At 37.8% G+C, this 19,588-nt stretch overlaps 1 protein-coding gene across 9 annotated transcripts in view; it reads left to right on the top strand.

The window, feature by feature from the left end:
• Positions 1-19,588, top strand: part of BRSK2 (BR serine/threonine kinase 2) — a 300,725-nt gene that overhangs the window by 33,227 nt on the left and 247,910 nt on the right. The window lies entirely within an intron of this gene.

Raw genomic sequence — 19,588 nt, 5'->3', positions numbered from 1 at the left:
AAATTGTTGAGAAGCCATAAAGAGCATCTATTAAAGTAGGGTTTGATATTTTGTGACTTCTATACATCATATGCTGGTAATTCTTTATTTTTTTAAACTTTTTGCTTGTCTCTGACCTACTGATCGTAAAGTAGTTCTTTCTAACGTAAAGCAATAACAGAGCAGCCTCATACTGTTATTTTCTTGATGAACTACTATGAAACACTCTGCACATAGGGAGAAGCATAACAGATTTGTTGGACTGCAGCATCTAACACTACTGCTCAATAACCCATTGGAGTGTTTGAGCGTAGCCACCAGCTTGGCTTCCCTGCAGCTCCCCAGATAGTTGCTTGTGACATTGATCTGCGAGGAGTGAGGGCAGAGAGCTGATCTATAGATGTAGGCTATTGCCTGGAGGAGTGGAGTAGCTAAGATTGTGCTCTGCCTGGATTTGGTCATAATAATGCAAAGACTTTAGGAAATCTTTGCTATGCAAAAAATAGAGCTAGAAAATAGAAATATTTGGACACACATGCGTGTGTTTAAAGAATTTAAAACAGCAACAGAACAACACCCTCTCATCTCTTGCCCATCCCCCCCCCGAAAAACCCTCAATGCATACATAGCACAAAACACTCATCTCACACACACACACACACACACACACACACACACACGAAACGTTTGAACTCTTTTTGGAAAGATGCTGATTGTTGTATGCCAATTTTCTATTCACTTCTTGGAAAACCTTTTGCAGTTCCATATGGGGCACCAGCTTTTAGAACACTGTTATTTTAATTATTGAACCGAAAAAAGCATTATGCTAATTACCACTGCTTCTCTAGCTATGCACAGAAGCCCCTTCCACAGTTGAATAGTAGTACAACACATGTAGCTCAGTGTAAGTATTAGAAATGAACTTTTTCATCTTTTATTTTGATTGTAATGGCTGAACTAGTTTTTTGTGATCATCCTCATTGATGAGATAATTACCACACTGTCTTTTTACAAGCCTCCTACCGCATTATAAAGATTCATTTAAGGGTTAGGTGCAAGTTCATCTTGATTAGATGCATCTTCTCAGTACATGACCTGAGAAGTTGCTTCTAGGTGAAGGGAAAGAGTAAAACATTAAACAGTTCCTAATTTGTCTTTTTTTTTTTTTCTGAATGGCTATAGTTTCACTGAGAGAATTTTCTCTATTGTAAATCTGGAAGCCTGATGAAAACAACTGTATTGTTTCAAATTTAAATAATGCAGCGAGCTGCAGTTATATAACAGATAAAAAGTAAGATTTGCACTTAAGCAGCAGCTATATAATAAAAGCCATTACTGCTCAGAAGTGCCATGTTTATTCATACACTACTAGGGACCAGCTTGAATGATTCCAGCTCCTTTAAGTGTGTATATGGTCTGGGGCTCTTAAATTCATATTTAGCCGTGAGGATGTATTAGGTTTTTGGTTTTTTTTCCAAAGAGTTTTATTTGTCAGCATGAACTCTCATTTATATACCATCTGCATTGCCCTATCATTTTGTCAACTTGTTTTTTTTTATTAATTGCTCAAGGGTTATTGTGTACAACTTTATAACTCAGGAGGAGGCAAAATACTAATTTTTGGCTATAAGCCAGATAAGATTAGCCAAAAACACTCAAGTGTGTGATTATTTGATCCTTTCCTGTTTTTCTGGAATTACATGGTGTCTTCTGTTGCTGTTTTCCTTAGCAGAATCATGTCCATTCAAACTGTTCTGTTTTTACATTCTATTACTTAAGAAGCTCAATTTCATTATCTTGAGTATTCACACCTAGAAATTTAATATGTAAAAATAATAGAGCTTTAAAATTGTGTGTGCATCTCAACTTCAGTTTTTCATATGGAGAAAGTTGTCTCCATCTACTTTACCTTAGATTACTCATATGAGATTTAAAAAGTGCTCCAGAAGAGAGCAACAGAAGTGCCTACTTCTTACCTTTCAAAAATCTTAGAATTGAATTGGAAGACACCCTTAAAGACCATCTGTTCCAACTCCTCTGCAGTGAGGAGGGACACCTACATTAGATCAGATGGTCAGAGCCCAATCCTGCCTGACTTTGAATGTCTCCAGATGTGGTTTCCACCACCTCTCTGGGCAACCTATAATAAGGGTGCTGAGGCACTGGAATAAAAAAACAAAAAAACCCAAAAACAAAAACAGAAATCTTTTTTAATCTTCATACCCAGTCTAAATCTCCTCTTCCTTAGTTTCTCCTTGTCTTGTCATAACAGAGTCTGCCCCTTCCTTCTTACAGCCCCTTTTTAGGTACCAAAAGGCTGCTGCAATCAGGTTTCCCTGGAACCTTTCTCCAGGCTGAATAGCCTTCTCAGCCTGTCTTTGTAGGAGAGGTGTTCCGTTCTTTGGATCGCTTTTGTGGCCCTCTTATGGATGTGCTCTAACTGGTCCACATTTCTCCTGCACTGAGGGCTCCATATCTGGACACTGTATTCCAAATGAGGCCTCGTCAGCACAGAGTAGATGAGCAGGATCACTTCCCTTGTCCTGCTGGCCGTGCTTTGTTTGGTGCAGCCTGGGATATGGTTGGCTGCAAGGGTGCATTGCTGGCTCGTGTCCAGCATACCATCTACTCTTCTGCCCCCGCTCTTCTTCTCCCCCCCAAGAAAAGATAGAAATTACTGGAATATACTTTGAATTTTGTCTGGTATTCTTCTTTTCTTTACTTTTTCTTCATTTATGAATTTTCTGGCAAATATACTTGTATGTCCCCATATTCCTGCTCTTATAATCTGAGATTTTTCTTTCTCTGAATAAACTGGCAGTTACTAATAGCAATGAGGATGTTTTTTATTTCAGTGTAGAGTTAGGAATTCTGAGCTTTTAGGTTTGTCCACATTCTGAAATGTGAGACAATGACACTGTTTGACAGCTATCAGTATTCTGTGCAGAATCATCAACTGTAACTGAAGATTACAATAGTTCCTATGATTGTCTATATTGCTCAAAAGTGACAGTGAGGTGGTTGGTTGCAAGGTTTTTGCAAAAGACAAGTTATTAGAATTTTGATATTCTGAACATAACCTGAGTACTTTATTTTACAGTATTTTCTTTACTACTACAGTCTCATTTTAGTGCATCAGCAGTGGAGTGCATATTTCACATGAATGCAAGCGTTTATTTCTATACTGTTACTGATTTCAGATAAGAATTTCCTGCCCTGTGCATGAAAACTTTTTCATTGCATTTTCAGTTTCTTAATATCAATTAATAATATGCTAGATAGGTTTCTATAGCAACTTCTACTCAAGAATCTCAAAGCACTTTAGAAATGATAGTCTTAGTTTCATAATAGCACTGGATGTGTAAATACTCTTATTTCACAAGCAAGGAAACTGAGAGGTTGATTTGCTAAAAGATAGAAATTGGTGCTGGAATTGGGAATTTTAGGTGGGGAAAACAGGGTGATGGAGTCCTTTTACAGGTTGCCTACAGAGGTTATGGCATCTCCTTCCCTTGAGATATTTATAAGTTACCCGGGCACAATCTTGAGTTGTGCGCTCCGGGTGTCCATGCTTGAGCAGTGAGGTCAGTCCAGAGAGCTCTTCCCACCTCTACTACTCTGTGATTGTGATTTTTTTTTATTTTTATTTTTTTAAAGCTTATTGAGAGCCTTCGGTTTGTGTCATATTTCTAGTCCCTTTGTGGCATTGTATGCCTTCTAATGAGACAGCCAAGAGTAAAAAATCTTGTTTTCCTGTTAGAGTTCTGTATCTTGTTTTACTGAAACTTCTAGCCTACCTTACAAGTTGTCAGAAACAATTCCTTTTTTATGGTTATGGATCCTTAGGTTTAAAAAAGGTCTGATGGAAGATATCTGTATGGAAAGAGGAAGAGAAAAGGAAAATGTCTGAACAATTTCGAGCATTTGTTTTCATAGCTGAGTAACAGAACCAATGCCATCTTTGGACAGCTTCACAGAAACCAATTAGATTGCTTAAAGCTGCTTTCCTTGGTACAGTATCATCCATTGATATTTGCTATAGCTGTGCAGGAAGTGGTAGGAAATTGAAGCATTTTGTTGCTCTTTTTTTCTGACCCTAATGTACTTACATCTACTTCTCTATCATCTTATTTTTTTTTCTATTTGCAATTAAAGCTATCTTAAACATCGTAGCTGCGCAGAAGCAGCAAATGATTGAGGAAGAGTAAAAAGAGGTCTTAATTTTCACCCATCTTTCAAGAGTACATGAAGTCCTGTTTTTCTAAATGGATCAGAGTTTAATCCTGTTATCCTTACTTGTCCTCCTCCCATCCCTACTAGCCCCCCAGAAAATAAAACTATCTAAAGAAAAAGCTTTTTTTTTTTTTTGAGGCATATGTAAGTTGATCAAAGAAATAATTTCTTTCTAGTGCACGACATCTCTGTATAGACAAAATTGTCTCTTGCACCTTTAAAGCCTTTTCTACTTATTGCAGTGAAATGAGGTAAGAAATATTTGTTTTTTTGACTATTATGGGGGAGTTCTACGTGGAAGTTTCTCGCTTCTACAAACTATTTTCTTGGACTCATCCACCATTCTGTGCATCTTAGCTCCCATTCTGTAAAATGAAAGTAAATGAAGCTTCCTTTCTAGAAAGAAGGAAAACTTGATTTTGACTGAAGCTTTTGTAGTATCATAACACAAACAATGATGAAATGAATGGAGGAAACTGACTCTGAAAAAGAAGGTAATAAATCCTTTCTTGTTCTCATTTTGTACCTTGTACTAGTCATAGAGCTGATGAGTGGCAAATTGCACCTTTGAAGAGCACTGCTGCTTTTGTCTGCAGGGGAAAGGCAGTTTTTCATCAATTTTGGATCTGTCAGAGGAGTTCTTTATCTGTAAGAAGTTCCGTTCCTCACTTTTCCTCCTTTCTCCTAGTTTCTTTGTCCAGTTCTTTCACTTGTTATTGAAGATGAAAGGTTACTGACAGTCGGAAGAATGGAGGGCAAAATTCTCCAGTTCATCTTTGTTTTTATGGCAGTTAGTGTAGATTTTGTCCAGAGTTCCCAGGAAGCTTTGAGGTGCACAGCACAGTGGTAGGAATGTTATTTCAGCTCCTTCCGTGTATGGAGATCTAGCTTTAAATAAACATTATTAAAAATGTATATGCATATATTTTGCAGTCTGCTGTCTGGAGAAATCGGAGAAGGGATCAATGAGATGAAACTTGAGTATGTGGCAGGGGGTGGAGATGAGTTGGATGTTAGCTGCTAGCCAGTGAATGCTCAAGTAGGTCTGTCCTATCTCTTACAGAGCCACAACTTTCTTAGATGTTTCAAAATTTGGGGCTGTTAGCCAGCTGTTATGTTGACAATACTGCATTGAATTTGTTGTGTACTTTCTCATCGGTGCTAGTTGTGCTGACTGACAGAGCCTCATGTTTTCAGGCACTAGGGCTGAAGGTTTGCTCCTCAGTGTATGGATGTAGCTGATACTCTCTGTTGGTCAAAATAGATGAGTATTATTGCTGATACCTTAAAGTGAGTGAGTTGTGTTATGGTGTTGGATCCAACTAATCTCTTGTGGTGCTCAAATGACACTGAACAGAGGCTGTGTTTGTGGTAAAATGTATTTGTCTCCTAGTGGTATGTATACAGAAACTTGTAGCAACAGTGATGTGGGAAATACTTATTGCTTCCTCAGTAACCAGCACTTCAGATGCTTTTTCTCAGTATGATTTTGTGGATTTTAAAATTGCCCCTCATGTCTTTTTGTTTCCATCATTTACATTCTGCCAGTCCTGGACCAAGTATTACAACTAAACTGTTTCTGTAACATCTCTGAAATGGTACCCTGTAGTGTAAGAAATGCAGCTTTCTATGTGCCTTTTCAAGTTATGGACATGTTGGTTAGTTGTGTGGAGAGGACAGAGAGGCATTAAAGTCACAAATACTGAATTTCCAAAATGCTACTGAAAATATGCTCTTTGGAGGATGGAAATGAAGTAAGTGCTTAAATTGAAGGAAATACTGTGGTGGAAGCTCAGCATTTTCTGCATATCATTTTCTGCACATAAGAGATGTTTCATATGGCTGAACCGCAGTAAAGACTGATGTGAGCTTACTCCTTTTAGAAATGGAAGGATTGAGTATTAACTGTGGATCTGCAGGAAAGTTGGCTTCCTTAGTTGTGCTTACACTTACATTGTGGTGATTTTTTGTTTTGTTTTACTTTAAAAACAGATACACAATGGTCATCTGGCAGACCATCTGACCCATCTCTGCAAACATTGTCTGAGTTTTCTGAGGTAATAAGTGCCTGTTTACAACCAGTTTATCTGGTTGTATTCTTTTGGATCTGGGAAGAGTAAGGTACTTCAGAAAGATGCTGTGCTTAGTTAGGAATGTCTGCTATCTCTAGCACATGAAGAAATGTCATGTATAAACTTCATTCTAATTAGAGATTGGAATCTGTGACTTGGAAAGTGTTCAAATGAAATTAATGATTTTTAATGGAGGAATCATAGAATTGCTCAGGTTGGAAAAGACCTTAAATATCACTGAGTCCAACCTCAACCTGACCATACTGCCCTAACTAAAAACCATCTGCTGATTTATGTCCCTGAGCACCACAACCAAATGACTTTTAAACACATCCAGGGATGGAGACTCAAGATCATCATTTGCTCTTGGCTGTGACATGTTATTGTATTAAAATATGATTATCCATTGGAAGCTTCCAGGGAGCCATAAGTGTAGCTCTTGTATTTGAGACAAATGGAGAGTTTCTAAAAAAGGTGTTGGGAAAGGTGTTAAAAACCTCACAGTTCCCTACAATAATTAGGAAAAAGAAATTCCCTGTTAAGATCTTCCAAATGTCAACGTGAGCCTATAGGAATTTCCCACGGATGCAGAGTTCTGGTGTTCAGGTGTGCCATCCTTTCCAAGAGGTGCCCTAAGGAGCCTTCATGTTGAGCTGTTACGAGGGATGTAGAAAGCAAATTTTGAAGGAGCGTGAAGAAAAAAGACTTTTTGCACCTTCCAGTCAGCTGTAGAAGTCCTGATGTACAGATATTTTGGCAGGAAACAAATGAAATGTATTTCTTATTAACTTCAATGCCAGAACTCCTTATGGTAGTTGGGATTGTTCATCTTCAAAAGCTGTGCTAATTTCTTTGTGAAGGTGAGGGAACTACCTTCAAGCCGAAGGCACAATTTTAGTCCAAGAAATACCATCATTTGCTGGAGCATCCTTTTCCTTCTCTCTCAGGAGTACCTGCTGTGTTTGAGAAAGGTGAATTTGCATCAGAGATCTTGCTGATGTAAAGCAGTTTGGTCTCCCTTGTTGTTCAGGCAATATGGATATCTTATGAGTGTTATGGATCATTTCTGAAATCGTCTTTACCCTGCCCTGATTGTTAATAGAAGTGATCTGTTACCCTGCTGGAATAAGATTTATGGAGCAGCCTGTGGTTCCTGCTCTCTAGCAAGCTGAAGGTAACAAAACTTAGCAGAAGGTGTAAAGGAAAACTATGCGTCTGTTTATGTGGCTGTGAACAAATACGGTATAACTGTCCTTAAGGAAACATTGCAAAACCTTTCTACTTTGTTAAAGCTAAAGCTTTTCTGCTACTGAAATACAGTATCAGCCCTTCCACTTTTTTTTTTTTGGTTGGAAAACACATTCTGTGTTTATCTGCTGTGTCCTTGAATTCTCAAAGAGATTTATATTGCTGACACATATAGCAGAGATGGAATGTGTTCAGATACTGAAATAACAGAGGACAGGACAAAACTGAAGGCAGGAGGGATGGAGCAGAATACATTGTATCTGTGTTTCTGGCTCCTTGGTTTGGTTAGTAGGCTGGCTGGCTGACTTAACCACTGGCCTAACTTAGTGTGGCATTTAGTATGTTCCCAAAGAAGTCACCCTGTTGCATGTGCTTTCTGCATCTTAAGACATCTATAGAACAAAATCAGCCTGTGTGTGGTAATTAAAATAAATAAATAAACCTATCGAACCTCTCTCCCTTTGCTCCTCATTTTCAGACTAAAACTGTGAAATTTCTCCTTTTTCACCATGACCAGTCTGTGAAATTGGGCATTGCTCTCTGTAGTTTCAAGAAGGCCCCAATTATAAGATCAGGCTCTGGAACTGCAAGCTTTTCCTGGCATGGAAATTTTGTTTGGGAGTCATTTGTTTGGGTCTGTGTGTATGTATGCACAGGTTGTTAAAGCTTTTTCTGTACTGAATGTTTTCTTTTAAGTAGGAAGCCTACACTCTTTGTTGTAATTCTTGTACAAAGTGATTCAAATGCATGCATTCATACATGCTGATTTTTTTTCTTGAAAGTGTGCATGCTTAAAAGGTCATGATATCAGCGTGAATGTTCATATTTATATTCCTGCTTGTTATTAGAAGCTAGAATAATATTAAACACCACTATTGTTCTGGCTATATCACTGATTACGCTTTTCCTCTGGAAATCTGAAAATATTTTGACATCAAGGAGGTGCTACTAAGACCCTTTTTAAACCCTGAATGTTGATGGGGTCTTTGGGAGTTTGAATTAATAGTTGATCCTAGCAAGCCAACTTGTGTTGGGGGTGGTTGTTTCCTGGCACTGGCTCAGCTACTATGAGATAAAAAATGCCTGGAGTGTATGGTGCGTAGATATCAGGGACTTGGCACTAAATACCTCAATCTAGCAATTGATTTCTGTTGCATCAGTTTACTTGTGACTGTGAGTGTGGCCTATCCTGACCACTTTGTGCAGAGTAACTGTAGCAGATGGGGGAGTCCAACCTCTGCTGCCTAAACATGCTTTTCTGCTCTGTACATCTCCTTCAGTGACAAATGTGAATATTGGAGCCCTGGCTGTGGTCTTCCTATTCATGTGCAAAGTAAGATTTCTATGTCAGTCACGCATGCAGAGTTCAGTGACTAAATAGAAATCTGATGCATTTATCTAATACAACTGGTTTCATATGAGTTTCTGGTAATCACATTTCACACAAATAAAGCTAACTTTTCTGTGACTGGGTACTGCTTTGGAGGATGATTTGGCTGTTTTGCTATTTTGACCAAGCTTATACTCTTCTTTATTCAAGCCTTTCTATCAAGACTATATCTGCTGGAGTCAGATATTCTCTGTAGGGATCTTTATTACTAAAACAATTCCCAGGGGAGCAAAGTTGGGCTGCATAATATAATCTGCACTATTATCTTTAGGAGACTGCAGAGGGGATTAATTTAATTTTTAAAAAAGTATTTTAAAAGTATTTAACTTTTTTGAAAAGTATCTCAGTCAATATTGAGCTCTGTAAGAGCATCTTCAAAGCAATGTTTGTGAATCCCCACAGAAGTTGTATTTCACTATTCTCAAAATATCCCTTTTTTAATCCTAATATCCAGAACTAAATGCAGTTTAAATGCATTGTTTTGAGAGGCATCCTCAGAGCTGGTCATCTGAATAGCAGAAAAAGGGAAAGTATTAATGGTGTTTAGGCAAGGATAATCTTCTATTATTTCAGATAACTTTCTGTGTGTGATTCTGGGGATAGTTTACACCTTCTAAAAACTATTTTATCCCTCTGTTGTTAGTGCCATGATTGTGGTTTGTAATGTATCGTTTTATTTGGAATGTTCTGTAGTATTACTAGCAAATAAATCAATGGTAGTGTGCTGCTGTTCTTCAAAATAAGTGAAGGTAGGATATCAGATTGGAATATTTTCATGTGCTGAGTAAGAAGATAGGAGCCTTATCACAAAGGGAGAGGGCATGATCTGCTAGTGCACTGAGATTTGTGTAAGCTGCAGAAATATACAATCATACTAGCTACAATTTAGTAATTATTCAAGAAATTCTACCAAGATAGGAGAACAGTCTCAGTGCAAAATGGCCTTTAATTGGATTGGTGGCTCATTGGAGCCCGAAGGAAGTGTCATTTAATAAGGAACCGAGTTCCTGTCCTTCCTTGAGCTGCAACTCTTTTGAACTGAGGTAGCAAGGGATGGAGCAAGAGGGCATACACTGCAGCTTTGTTGCAGCCTTTAAGGATTGTTATAAATTTTCTGTCTTGCTGTTTTTTTTAAAGTACCATACTGAAGTGGTTCTCTTTGTGCTTCCACCTCATTTCTCCATAAATGCAGAAAATATCTATTTTTAGTTCAGCCATGTTAGAGTAGCAGTCTGTCTATTTTATTTACTTTTTCTTTTAAGAAATGTGAAATACATTGAATGAAACATCATATGTCTGATCTAGGCTTTTGTGCCTGGCAATTGGAAAACTCTGAGGTTATTCGTATCAGAAATCTCATAATAAGTAAAGACAACAGTTTGGTAAACTAATATTGTATTATTTTCATTCTGTGCTAGTGAACGCATTTTAAATCATACCTTTCACACGTGGCTTAATGCTTTGTGTTGTTCAGTCTTTGAAAGGCATGGTAAACAATTTCTTTGTTAAAGTACTGAAGGGTTTTAACAAGATCTTTAGAATTACTAGTATAGCACTAACAGGTATTTTGGTTTGCATTTCACCACATGTAAAAGAGAAGCAAAAACTGAGGAAGAAATTATTTGTAAAAAGACCAAATGCAAAGCGAACAAAACTTAAGAAGTTGGTGCAGCCATCAGAGTGTAAGCAATCAGTTATGAGTCAACTGGTGAGGAAGCAGAAAGTTTCATCCTGGATTTGCTCCTGGCTTGTATTTTTGGTAGCCTGTGAGACTGTGTTTGGTAAGACTGCTCTTTCTTCTAAAATAAGATCATTCTTGTTAGTGCTGTGTTCTAACATTGCATGAAGGCTGTTTGATGAGGGAGCAGTTTCCTGAGAGATGCAAATCTGTCACAACAAAGGGAAATCATGCCCTACAGAAGTTGGCCTGTTCACAGCTCTGGCACAGCATCAGAAATACAGTCTTTAGTAACTTTTCTATATTCCTTATCAGGTTTATTTTTCTCTTTACTGTTAGATAGTACTTTACCTGTTAGAGTAATTCTATGAACTTGAGATTTCATGCACCAAACTCAGAGTGGCTTCTCCTTGCAGAGTGAAGGGGTAAGTGAGCATATGTGCAGGTAACCTCTAGAGTCTCAGTTGACACCGTTGTATCTGTATTGTCTCAGAAGCCACAGATTGTTTAGGATCAAACCAAATGACTTCAGTAAACTTTTTCTGCATTTGAGTCAGGACAACTAAACAAATAATTTTCCTTCAGTCTGTCACCCTTAAAGAAGAGGAAAGATCAGTGTATCCCTTGGGTTACTTGACAGTCTATATTTTGAAATCCTACTCACTTCTAAACCGACAGAAGAAATATGATTAAAACAATACTTGGTGTTTTACAAGTGGTATCAGGGTAGACTCCCAGTCTGCATCTTTTGCCTGTGATAGCTTTGTTTATCAAGTCCCCTTTTTATGGTAACAAAAAGGTCTAAGGCTGTTTATGCCGTTCTTCTGACACAAGCTGAGTTGCAGTTTGATTTTTAAGTTCTACTTTGGTGTTCCTGTTCCCCACTGTAGCTGCTGCTTTACCTCCAACTCAGTGTGCTGAATTGTTGCCTCTTGGTTCAGAGATGCAGAGTTAGGTTAAAAAAAAAAAAAAAAGAAACCTGAAAGGTGTCTGGTCATGCTAACTGACCTTCCTTATTTCACATAGCCCAGTAATTTGAACACTGCTCTGAGAAAAAATACAAGTAGCTTTGTTGCTTTGTTCTGTGGTTCTGTGTTAGAGGTTTGAGGCTGAATTGTCTTCAGTTAGTAAGTTGATGAAGAGTGTATATACAACACTGGCCTTCCTCTAGGCTTAATATTTACAGGCCATCATCTCAAAATATGGTGACTGTTTAACATGAAGATCCAGTGGGGCTTTGGGGCATGCAGAAGTGTTGGAGATTGCTCCTTTTTAGATCAGTGACAAAACCACGTAAAGAACATGTGGAAGAGTCTTCTGAAAGACTCTGAAAGGTTTCAGAAGGAGGTGCTGTGTAGATGGCTGGAACTTGTAAGTGCTTTTGAAGGTTGCATCCTTGGACTGTGAGGGTTAAGGAGTGAGTATTTGCACCTATTTTAGAAAGTCTTATTTACTCATTGCCTGTAAATCTAGTAGCAGTAATACTTAAGATTTACCTATTTATCAAACAATTCCAAATGAGATTGAAAGCAAAATAATTTCCCTGGGTTTAGTTAACTTCTAGTTATTAGTTTGTTGCAAATGGCATTGAAAGAAAGGAAGTCCTGTTAAAAATGAAGAAGTCTTATCACTTGCCATCTGTCTCTTTCTACTACCTTCTAGCCCTGAAACTAAGAGACCGTAGTATAGGGAATGCTCAAAATTGTGGAATGCATAATTTTAAGTTAATTTGTTTTAAAAAGACTTCTTTTCATGAAACACAGCTTCTAGTTATGTATATAATCTACAACGGGAATAATTTTTTGAGAGCTGCTGATGTTTGAGTATTCTGTGTTATCAGTTATGTGACTTCACTATAGCTCCCTAAGAACTCCTGCCACACCACTCCTGATCAGCTGAGCCCACACTGACTATAGGGAAACCAATGGGAGGCAGTCTTTTTTTTTTTTTTTAATGAAGGAACTATTTATTTTGGAACTCGTTTCTTCCTGTATGAGCTATAAACTTTTGTTGTCCTTTTTGAATTCCTCCCTTATCGCAAGATTTTAGTGTCAAGGTATGTGACATTCAGTAGCTAGTAATGGACAAGCATTTTATTAATGAAAATACATTTTTTTTATTATGAGATATTGGGATCTACTGTGTTAGTACATTACCACTGAAAACCTGAGTATGCAGAAGGGGGGAGAGAGACTGTAGATATCAGTGATTTTCCTGAACTTGTCTGTATTAGGGAACATAAAAGGAACCATGGATGGTTTCTAATGATTCAAGAGGCTTATTTACTAGAGCTGTTAGTAGCAAAACTCCTCAGTGAATGCAAGAACAAGTTCTGTGCAGAAGATATGCTTGTGGTTTGGACGCTATGTGATGTAATAAAGTAACACATTGTTTGACGTGTATCAGATGGATTTGAAGCTCATGGAATGGCAATAAAAACAGAGATCCTGATAGTATTTTAAGAAGCACTATTCTAAGTTGTGAAGCCAACAACATGCTTAGTTTTGATGCGATCCATCACATTTTGCCACTGCTTTGAAAGTTTATGGAGCAGAACATTACTGAAAGAAGTGAAAAGTGAGAGTATCTGGGACATGTGTCTGCTGGTGAAGTTGCTCTGGCTAGGTAAGGCAGTATCTTTAGGGTTGTTATCTTCAAGTGTGGATTCCCTTCATGCCCACAGATATTTTTTTCAGGATTGCAGACCTCTGTAATTGTCATACTGAAGAACTGGAAATGATAGTAGAAATAAATGAATATATAAAAGAAGAGAGACCCAGTTCAAAATACTGATTTATCTGGGCAATATCCTTTAAGTGATGATTTGTGCATAAATGCATGTTCAACCTTTGAATTTAAGGGAGGATTCTTGTCTTAGTCTTATCCTGGGAAACTGGGCTAAATTCTAGAAGACTGGACTAGTTCTTATTAAGATCATTGAAGGCATTGGAGATCCAAAATATTTTGAATTGGATCAAAGCTTTCCTATGATGGAAAAAAAGCTGAATAATATGCATTCTGGAGAGGTTTTCTTCATTTATGACACAGTAAAACTTGGATTCCTGCTTGTGTTTGTCTGACATAAAGTGAAGTCTTAAGAGATGGGATTGTGGGTTTTGTGATGATAAAATGTCCTTACCACCATGTAAATGTATCTGTTGAACTGCCATTCCCAGTTTCTGCTCTGTGCCTCTGCCATAGTAATGGCATCAAACACTTTGTTCTTACTGTCAGTGTAACTTCAGAAGAGAGCACGGAATCCTGGTGAAGGTAAGTCTTTGAAAATTATGGGTATGGGGGTTGTAAGTAATGGCTTATCGCAAAGGCTTAGTAAAGCAAGTGAGTAGCCTTGTTCCTCCAAATTCCTCTTTTTTTTTTTTTTTTTTTTACTTCTCTAGATAACAATGCTTAAACTTTACATAAATAGCTGGAGTACTGCAGAAGGCCTGATAAGCGGATTTCTTCACCCATGCTGATTCTCCCTTATATCATATATCTGTTCCATTATCTTGTATGAAATGCTTACTGCAATTTCTTTCATTTAGTCTCCTATATACGTTATCTGTAATACATAATGGAGTATGTGTATGACTGAAGAACAGTATCCCATAAAGCAAGAAAATGACTTGTGAGTTGCTGGCAGTGTAGCATTACTGGTGTGATCTCATTATATTACAAAAACTTTTCTCTAACATTTCCCTTTGTACTGTAGAGTTTGATTTAATTTTCTTTATTTTAATCATCTGCGTATTTAATCAAGCTGTGGTATGAAAGAAATATATAGTAAAGTCGAGGTAAATTATAGGGTTGATACTATGAATTGTTTCTGTAAATCTGCCCCTTCTCAAAGAAGGTTACAAGCTTTCAGGATGTTCGTGATGCAGGGAAACATCATATCATAACCTTAGAAGTAATATAGCAATAGTAACCATTTTCTTTTTCTTGAGTTAGGTTTTGAAATAAGGTGCCTAAGTATATTTTCATTTTTACCTGCTCTTGTTTATGGTACAGAGATACACAGAACATCTGAAGTTGTTATTCAGTTGCATTGTTTGTAAGAGGGAGGAGAGATGAGCCTAAGGTCTTAGCAAACAAAAGTGTTCAGTTTATTTGTATGGTCTACAGTGCTCGTATTCAGCCAAATTGCAGTCAGCAAGCAGGTACTAGGGAAGCTAACTTGCATCATTCAGGCAACTTTGTCATTGTAAAATTGTTGTGTATTGTAGTCTTTGAGACATTTTTGTTGTGTGTTTTTCTAGCATGTGCTTGATTTTTAAGAACTTGGAACATTGGAGCTTTGGTCTCTGGTTATGGAGACTGTTAAACAGTTCCTGTTTCTTTCCTAGATGTTCATGTCTGTATTGTTGCATCGCTGACTTTCTTTAACTGTCATTCATACTTATGTTTGTTGCAGTCAGTAATTTCTTTCTCTTATTGATGCCTCTGCTTAACCTTTATTTTACATTTTTTAATCATTCTCTTTGTTAGGCAAGCTCTGAATATCTAAGTCTGTTTTTTTTGTTGTTCTGTTGTTTTTTTTTTGTTTGTTTGTTTTTTGTTTTTTTTTTAATGAAGTATTGGTTGTGGTGAGTTTTAAATAGCCACAGAACAGTCCTTCCAAGCAATATATCTGTCTTTGGTAACACTTAAGTTGTGCAGTATCTCTTCTTGGGACTGAAGTTACTGGAAACAGGTGAAAGACTTCTGGCAGAGTCAAATACATGCTCAACTGGTCAGTACCATCAGCTTCTTCTCTCTCTGCTGAACTTGGAAGCTGAGGACACGAGCCATGCAGGTAGTGTTAGGACAGTTGTGCCTCCTTTCCTCACAACCTGACTGTGAAGCCTCAGGAAACAGCTTCAGGGAGCAAACAGGCAGACGCACCAGCTGGTCCTAACAGCTGCAAAAGCAAATGACAAAGGCTAGAGGCCTTGCAGAGAGCAGTATGTGCTCCTGGCTAAGGTTTTTGCAGTTCTATACTTGAAATCCAAAATTCTATATTTTTTTTCTTAGTTTTTCTTGATCTTGTCCACTTTCATGCTCTTCAGGTTGCACCACTATGTTCCAGGCTCCTTCTGCTTTCCCTTAGCTTTGTGACTAGGTGTCATTTCCTCAAACTCCCCCTCAAGCAATCCCTTCCAGTTCTCATTCTGTGCACATTCAGCCTTTGCTCTTTATTTAGTTAACTTGTAGGAACTACAAGAAGAAATAGTACTATTACTAATGCTAGTAATAAGGTTGGACAGCTGTGTCTGGTCTGTGGTTGGCTGTCCCTCGTGGATTGAGCAGACAGGCACACGAGCTGCTTCCTTAGCTGAATTTCTCAGTTCCAGATTCTCCTCAGTAGCTGCGTACTTCTCCCCACTCTTCTTCTTGTGAGTTATTTCCCGTTTGACAGTTACTAATGTATTGTTTCACCTCCAAAAACCTCATGAATTATTTGTGTCAGCAGGGAAAAGCCTTCAGAAGAATTTGATTCAAACCATTACTTTTGGTTTTGTAGTTCTGACCAGAATTTCTATCAAATGGTCTCCTTTATCCTGTCCTTAAATAAAAATTGAATGGATTCGTATAATGCCATATGTTATTAAACAGTTGTCATCTACGGCTTCATATACAATAACATTTCTCTTGTGGGTGATATTCAAAATGACTATTGCATATGCAGCATTTAATTTTTAAAGAGCTTTTAAACACTCAGTGAAGTGTCTCGCTAGTTCTTATTTTTACTGGAATGTAAGTGTCTTCAACTATGCCAACAAGCATTAGACTAGAGCAGTGTTTATGTTTTGAATCATTGCTATAGAGCAAGATTCTGCTCTGTAGTCTTCTTTCTAAGGCTTCTTAAAAGACCTGTGGTGAATTTGGTATTTCCAGGACATATTGGAAGTGTTGAACCTGGAAAATAAGCTCATACAGAAAGGGGAATTAACGAACGCTTTGTACAGCGCTAAGCACATTTATAGAACTATAGGTATAAAGCACTTACATAAATGGAAGTTGCATTTCATGCTGTGTATTTTCAGTCCATCCCACACTTTGTTGTATGCAACTTCTCCCAAAGTTATTCCTGAATTGCACGGCCCCCGCTGGTTATGGGAGTTTAATGAATTTTTATGTGCCTATAAGACCACGGCAAGAAATGCAGTGCAGTGAAGTTCTGTTATACCTCTGTTGCTATGAATGATGTATGATTTCTAACTATTCATAAATAATTCTGTAAATCTGCAATAGCTCTTGATTGAAAGTGCATATTTTCACTTCTGTACTTCTTTAACGTACTGAAAACATCTTTGTCCGTGCAGTAGTTGCTTATTTTAATTGTGGAGGATTTTTGCTACCTTTACATTCTCCTTGTTCTAGGATCCTTGTGGTATACGGTGTATAAATGTGAATTCTTCAGTATTTTGAGCTTAACAAACAAATACTGAGCAAGGATGAAAGTCATGGAATTTCATTCTAGGATGTGTTTTGGAAACTCTTGGTTGTTTTTTTTGTTTGTTTGTTTTAGGTTTTGTGGTTTTTTTTTGTGTGTGATATTCTCCAGCTTTGGCTCTCCTGTTTTTCAGTATTACTATAAGTGCAGTGCTGTATATGTTGACACTACCTGACACCTTAGTGCCTGCAGAAATGTTCGAGTGAATGTATGAATTAAAATCCTAGTGCATCACTGAGAACTGAAACAGCATGAGACATGCAGGGAAATGGATATGGCATATATGGCATTGTTTGGAAACAAGTTAGGAATGTTGCAGTTAGGCTAGCCAGTGTATAGTGTATATTAAATGGAATTAGTGCTGCATGCCTGGAGTAAGAAATATGGGACTCTTCTTGAAGTCATTTTTTAGTCATTGTTTTTATGTTGGTGTGACACAGGTCATTACAAAGAGAAGCCAATGTCAGGTGCTTTTCTGGGCATGCTTATTTGTACATCATCACTTATTTGTGTGTTTAAAAACAGGAGGAGTGATGGCTAGAGGTGAGACCTAAAACTATTCCTGGAAGTAAAATCTTTCAAGTTAACTTGAGTTTGTCGTAAGGTTTGTTTGATGACTTTTGTTCAAGTTGTGAGCTAATAAGATTCTCATGTGACTGCCTGCTTACTTCAAAACTTGCTTGGTAAGTGAAAGGGAAGAAACAGGTGTTTTTGTTCTTCAGCGAACCTATGTCACTTCTGGCCAAAAGTATCCTATTAATTTGTATTGCTGATGGCATGGGCTGCCACGTCTCTTGTCTCCAATATTACTGAGATCTCTGCACTTTCACTGCAGATACCTTCCCAGCCTGCTTTGTAGTGTTTGCCTAGAAAAGGGAAGGAGACCAGCCATAGCCCATTATTGGTGGCTGTAAAAGCCTTCTCGGAACAAGGAAGGTATCTTTTTACAGCAGCAATTGATTTCCTACAAACTTAGGGTTTTAGGGAGGTTTCTGAAATAAACATTGTAACTGCTCTCCTGTGCGTATAAGCCTACTTCAAGAGACTTAATCTAGCAAGCATAGAGTGAAGCATGCTTATCAAGAGGTATTAATCTTATATTTGTGTAAAAATTACCAAAATATTGTTACAGAATCACAGAATGGCCCTGGTTGGAAGAGACCTCATGAATCTCCAGCCCCCTTGCCACATGCAGGGCCACCAACCTCCCCATTTAATACTAGACCAGGCTGCCCAGGACCCCATCCAATCTGGCCTTGAACACCTTACAAAAACTCAGGACAATGAAACTATGAAATGTAGCCTCTCTAGCTGCTTGCAAACGGGTATTTTTGAAGTGGGAAGAAGCAGCTGTTTTTAATATCTCTGCTTGAAAATGTTAAGGTGAGGAAGTAGTGCTCTCAGTAGTGTAAATGCAATGACGCACCCTTAGAGGTGGGCTTTTATGCTTTCCTATGTTTGAGGTAGATCAGTATATTCTCCCTCCTACTGAAACTAGACATCACTTCACAAGTGATTCAAAGATGTGATGTAAGATGTATTTCGTACAGCACCAGATTTTTATGTGCAAAACTTGCCCGCATCTCTGGGTTCTGTTTCAGTACTGTGGTGGGGTTACAAACCACCATGAGGTGACTACAGCAAAGCTACTGCTAGTGAAAGAGTCAAAACAGGGAAGGTGTCCTCTTCATCCTATTGCAAAGCAAAACCATTGGCTAAATGGACCTGCCATTAAGAGCTGTTTTTATGGGGATGGACCCCACAGAAGGTGACTGTGGATGTCACAACTCCTACAAGAGGCAAAGGCTTTTCTAGATTGAGGACTGACTCAACTGTCTCTTTTGGTCATAGTTCTTTTCAGAATCATCTCTAGCTATAAATGCTCCAATGTTCATCCCAAACACCCTTTTTTTTTTTTTTTTTTTTTTTTTTTTCTACTTTAGTCTTTCGTTTTTTCATGCTTGATTTCCCTTGCACTTGAATGTGGTGCTAGGAAGGCATGGAAAGAAAGTAAGAAGTCTTTACCAATGCAGCTCTTCTTCTGTGTCTCTTGTGTAAGTGAGAGTGTGCGTATACATGTTGGTATATAAAAATGTACATGCTGCAACTATTAGGAATAGGTGAATGTGACCCTTTTTTTTTTTTCTTTTAAGTTTCTTAGAGTCTTTTAACATTCTTTTTACATTCCCAGATATTGATTAAGTACTACTTGAAGGCATGTTACTGATGAATAGTATCCAGAATTTGAGAACAAACCAGGAATCATTTGCTATAATTACAAGTCCTCAATTATTTAAAAAAAAAAAGTCATATTAGAAGAAGTTGCTGTTTTATCTATATGAAATTATTGCTGGATAGACCTCATTCAGGAGGTCTTAGGTCTATGGAGAGATGCTTTAAAGCTGCTGTGTATTACAAGTTTTTGGTTAAAAGTTCAGAACATCTTCCATCTTGCCTGGTCATTGTTAAAACTGCTGAGTCTTACAACTTAGTGCTCCAAAAGGGAGACAGATGACACATTTTCTGATCCATTGCTGTAATAAATATCACCA

The sequence above is a fragment of the Meleagris gallopavo genome, chromosome 5, assembly GCF_000146605.3.
Source record: "Meleagris gallopavo isolate NT-WF06-2002-E0010 breed Aviagen turkey brand Nicholas breeding stock chromosome 5, Turkey_5.1, whole genome shotgun sequence".
Classification (NCBI taxonomy): Eukaryota; Metazoa; Chordata; class Aves; order Galliformes; family Phasianidae; genus Meleagris; species Meleagris gallopavo.
Note: the sequence above shows the minus strand (reverse complement) of the source record. Positions and strands in the feature narration are given on the sequence as shown.